This window comes from Leopardus geoffroyi, chromosome B1 (genome assembly GCF_018350155.1).
Source record: "Leopardus geoffroyi isolate Oge1 chromosome B1, O.geoffroyi_Oge1_pat1.0, whole genome shotgun sequence".
NCBI classification, from domain to species: domain Eukaryota; kingdom Metazoa; phylum Chordata; class Mammalia; order Carnivora; family Felidae; genus Leopardus; species Leopardus geoffroyi.
Genome location: NC_059327.1, coordinates 88,382,024 through 88,387,543, shown reverse-complemented (window position 1 = coordinate 88,387,543; position 5,520 = coordinate 88,382,024). Strand labels below are relative to the sequence as shown.

Below are 5,520 nucleotides of genomic sequence, written 5' to 3'. Positions count from 1 at the left end.
CCACCCTAGTGCCCCATAACTAATGTTTTTTTTAAATTTTTTTTTTCAACGTTTATTTATTTTTGGGACAGAGAGAGACAGAGCATGAACAGGGGAGGGGCAGAGAGAGAGGGAGACACAGAATCGGAAACAGGCTCCAGGCTCTGAGCCATCAGCCCAGAGCCCGACGCGGGGCTCGAACTCACGGACCGCGAGATTGTGACCTGGCTGAAGTCGGACGCTTAACCGACTGCGCCACCCAGGCGCCCCACCATAACTAATGTTTTTAAAAACAATTCTCAGTATGGAAACTTTAGATATGCTAGTGAATAACAGAAGATTGCATTGACATCCAATGAACAAATAAGAAGCACAGAATTTTAGAAATTACAGAGAATTTTTATCTCGAATCTATGTTTTGCATTTATAGTTTTTAAATTTTTTTTTTAACATTTATTTGTTTTTGAGACAGAGACAGAGCATGAATGGGGGAGGGTCAGAGAGAGAGGGAGACACATAATCCGAAACAGGCTCCAGGCTCTGAGCAGTCAGCACAGAGCCCGATGCGAGGCTTGAACTCACATACCGCGAGATCGTGACCTGAGCTGAAGTCGGACGCTTAACCGACTGAGCCACCCAGGCACCCCTGCATTTATAGTTTTATTTAAATGTCTGTATTGGTCTTTAGAACTAAAGGAATCAGGGGCACCTGGGTGGCTCAGTGGGTTAAGCGTCTGACTCTTGATTTCAGCTCAGGTCATGACCCCAGAGTCGTGGGATCAAGCCCTGTGTCTGGCTCTGTGCTAAGCGTGGAGCCTGCTTAGGATGCCCCCCAACTCCCCGCTTTGTCCCTCTCCCTCTGCTCCTTTCCCTTGCTTATACTCTCTCTCTCTCTCTCTCTCTCTTTCTCTCTCTCTCTCAAATTAATTAATTAGTTAATTAGAAATAAATAAATAAATAAGATTTGGGTTCTTTTCACAAAATCAATCAACAATATTAAGAGCCTCCACAAATAACAGACACTGAGCTTTATATCATAGGACTCCCCAGGTTGTGCGTAAGTGGCCACCTTCGCCTTTATGTCCAAGTTGAAATGCTCTAAGAGCTTCACTGCACAGGCCCAGGTGAAGCTTTTAAATGTTTCCAAAAGTCAGGAGGCAATTTCATTATCCATAGACCTGGCCAGCTTCCGGCTCAGTTTTGTTACTGTTCCATTGGCACTACACAACTCAGGTCTGACGGGTCCACCAAGATGTTGCCTTGAAATAGCAGTTTCACTCCTAACCCCTCTGCCACCCACTGCAGTTGTTACTGCAGTTAGAATTCCACTCTATCGCTCTGAACTGGAAGGACAGTGTCCTTATCTATGACGGGTGAAGGGAGAAGATCTCATAATAAGGTTCTTCAAGACAGAATTTTCACACGGTGAGTTCTGTGAGTTTTGCCCCCATCCGCTATAGCCAGCTAAGATGTCCTTCAGAGCCTGGACATCAACAAACTCTCTCTCATAGAGACTTTACCATGACAACTCTCCCTGGTCACCATTGTCAGAGTTCTCACTGCCATTATTACTGCTGCTGCTTGAGATATAAGGAGGGACCCTCTGAAGTTACAGTTGAGGATACAATGTATCCCAGGAGTTTCTTCATGGACCCTATTCCAGTTTTCACCCGCCTGTCACTTCACCCCAGGGCAAAGAGTTTATTACACTTTGTTCAATGTTTGTAACGACTCTCCATGGGAAGGGTAGTCCAATAGAAGGTATGATGAAATTACTGAAAAAAGGATCCCATATTGTACTTTGAATCTTCCTCCCCATTACCCTGTGGTACATATTCAAGAGATTGTGCCATATTCTAGCTTAATTTGGGAAAATTCCTTTAGAACTAATAGCTTTACACAGATCCAAGATTTGCTTCCAAAATTTTTACATAAAGTGGCCTTTATCTCCTTTCTACTTTTATAGTTCTTTGTTATTTCTGTTCAATGTGTTCTTTACATCTCATTAATTTTCACAGCTAGTTGCATTCTTCCACTATTAAGAGCTCTCCAACTTTTTTCTTTCCTGTTGTAATTCTTGATACATAGAGCATGAAAAAGACACACATACAAGAGTATGGAATGACCGCGTAGATCCAAAGCTGGTGTGTTTTACACTATTTCCAACTGTGTGCAATAACTGACTGTATTTCATATCATATACTATTGAAATATGAATGGTATAAATAAATAAGTAAATAAATAAATAACAGAATGCAATCTTAATTTTTTCCATTGTTAGCATCCTCTTTGAGAAATTAAATATTTTATATTATGTGTATTATTTGACATAGCTTAAAAATTCTGTAACTTTATTTTTTTGCTTCTTTCCTATCAAAATTTTCTGCCAAAATCAGATGCCATGCTTTCTTTTTCTTTTCTTCTTTAGCTCTTTTCTTCTATTAACATAACTTACACATAACTTAAACATAATATTTGGTCAAATCACTGAATTTTGTGGGTTTTTTTTAAAGTTTCATTGCAGCATCTGTCCACGGTGTGTACCACTCAGATATCCCTTCAAAAGGACCTACCATTTCAGGAAAACTGGGAGTCTCCAACTGTTGTACACCTTCAGATTCTCCATGGGGCTGAAGATGAGGCCAAACTTCATCCACCCTGTTGCCAATGACTGAGCATATCAAGGGTACTAAAGACAGACTCCTTCTGCCCAGTATTCCACTCCTATAATGAGAAATCATTCTCAGGATCTCTCTGTCAATTTTCTGAGAGTAGTTCTATAACATGAGCCCTTCCTATCTCTGCCTTCTGCTTCCTGTTTCCTTTTCTCCCCCCTATAGGTGTTAGACCTGCATCATGTTGTGAAGGCTCTTTCTACTACTCTTGATCACTCCGTCTTTAACCTCAACAGGATTTTACCACAATAAAGCTTACTTGTGTCTAATTATATCTTGATGTCTTATCAGATGCTGTGAACAGAGAACATTGGTACTGAGACTGGTTTAAGAAAAAAAGTGAAAAGATGGATTGGGGGACTGGTTGTCTTGTTGCCTGGCTAGCAAGGAGAATCCAATCCAAAGAAAAATATGGAACAAAAAATGGTGACCAGTTGCTTAATATTTCACTGGCAGTAGCAGCGAATTGCCTTAGTGGAAGGTAATAACCTTGCTGGTAATGATCCAGTTATTTGAATGATGGGAGTGAAAATGAGGATTAGGATTTGAACAATGTCGTAAGAACAATGGATTTAGATGACTATTCTTAAGTGATACTGATGCATTGCAGAGGGAAAATAGTAAAATGATGGACTCTGAACATGTACGGTGTAACAGTAAAAGACGACTTCATTTTGCATCTCCTGTCACAGAGATAGAAGTACAAAGTTTTGAGAGCCTCTTAGGATTCCAAAAACAACACATTCCACGCTTAGTATTACTGTATTGGCCCATATATCAGGAGACTCAAAAGCTCTGAGGCTTGAGTGGGATCTGAATAGGAAAGGACTTCACAGCAGGTCCTGGCTACAATTCAAGCAGCCATTGGCCTGGATCACAGTATCTGGAAGGGTCTATGGAGATGGAGATTTTAGTGGTGAGGAGATACAAATATAGCGTTTATAACAAGGTCCAATGAGAAAATCATAATGTAGTTCCTTGGGGCTTGAGTTGAGTCCATGCAAGCTGTACTAGAAAATTATACACATTTCAAGAGATGGCTCTTGGGTGCCATCGAGCCCTGATAGAAAGAGAAGGTTGCCTATAGGACAACAATTAAACATGTATCCGTCAGAGCTGGTTCTATCAGATGGACCCAGTCAAAAGTCAGACAGGGCTAGCAGTCTATCAGAAATGGGACATCAGGAACCAACTCGAGAAGGATAAGAGTAAGCAAATGAGCAGATAGCCCAAATTACTCAGATTTTATTCATACCTATCTTCCACCTCGTATCTGTGACCACATGGACTATACCTAGGACTAGCTTCTGGAGGAGGGAAAAGCCCAACTTGATTTATAGATAGGACATCTTGGCGTGTGGATCCAAACACAAATGGGTGGTGGCTATGTTACAACTATTTTCAGGAACTGCGCTGAAAGAAAGTAGACAGAGGAAATCTTCCCATAAGTAACTCTGCAAGCACTTGCTGGAAGCAAAAGTAGCCCTGGGTAACACTACATACAGTCTTATACTGTGGCCAATGACCTAGTCAGGTTGTCGGGGTCCTGGAAGGAAAAAACTATAAGATTAAATGAGTAAGTCTGGCAAGAAGACAGTGGGTGGATATATGGGATATATATAGGACAAAGTGGAATTATTTTTGTATCACACACTAATACCTACCAGAATGCAACCCTTATGGAAGAGGTACTGAAAAACCAAGAAGAAAAATGACTTAGTCAGTAGATGTTACAGATTTTGTCAGTGGCTAACCCCAGAACCAACTCAATGGGCACATAAACAGAGTAGACATAGTAGGAGAAATGGAGGCTATCCATGGCAAAACAATATGTTCTCCTATGTACCCAACCCATGTTGACCATTGTCACCTCCAAGGTGTCTTGCCTGCCAGTAACAGAGACCAAAACAGAGCCCCTGATATGTGATTATTTCTCAAGGAAACCAACTGACCACCTGGTGACAAGTTGACTGCATTGGACCGCTTCTGTCTTGGGAGGGCCAACAACACATCACCACTGAATAAGGGTTTTATATTCTTGCCTGCAGAGCCTCATCCTGCACTGCTAATTTGGGGTTAATGGAATTCCTGGTCTATGAGTGTAGAACACCACAGAGCAGTGGGTAGTTCTGATCCATTTCTCAGCCTCTTCCTTGCCAGCTTTAAAATTCAGCAAATGCTGACAAAGCAGAAACACGAAAAATGTAGAGTTCACTTCCATGTGCCTCCCTTCTCTTTAGGATCTTGCCCTTGAAATCTCTGCCACCTTGGCAGCCCTGAACTCAAATTGTTGTCTTTGCAGCCACTTGACATTTTCAGCTGTTCTGCTGGCTTCTGTGTCCCTTGTATATAGCCCTTTGGCTGTGTTTTCTTCTCATGCAGAGGTAAGTGTTGGCAAATGCCCTAAGAAGAAAAGCATCATTTGAAGAATGATGACTAATTTCTCCTCGGTTGCCTTCTCTTTAGAATCACAGCCTCTCTAGTCCTGGTTGTCTTGGCAGCTTCCAAATGCCTTCAAACAGAATATCGTGCTTCTAGGGGCGCCTGGGTGGCTCAGTTGGTTAAGCTTCCGACTTCAGCTTGGGTCACGATCTCACGGTTCATGAGTTCAAGCCCAGCGTCAGGCTCTGTGCTGGCAGCTTGCAGCCTGGACCCTGCTTCAGATTCTGTCTATCCGTGTCTGTCTATCTCTCTCTTTCTCTCTCTCTCTCTCTCTCTCTTTCTCCCTCTCTGCCCCTCCTTGGCTTGTGCTCTATCTCAAAACTAAATAAACTTTAAAAAAAAAAAAAGAATATTGCGGTTCTTTACCAACTTTTCTGATTTTCCTTGGTGTGGGGAGTGCTTACAGTGCTACAAGATACTAATT

At 41.9% G+C, this 5,520-nt stretch overlaps 1 long non-coding RNA gene across 1 annotated transcript; it reads left to right on the top strand.

Moving 5' to 3' along the window:
- Window positions 1-1,565: 1,565 nt before the first annotated feature.
- LOC123583005 lies at window positions 1,566-2,926 on the top strand. Its single transcript, XR_006704693.1, has 2 exons — window positions 1,566-1,740; window positions 2,493-2,926. It is a non-coding gene; the product is annotated as an uncharacterized LOC123583005 (long non-coding RNA).
- Window positions 2,927-5,520: the final 2,594 nt, after the last annotated feature.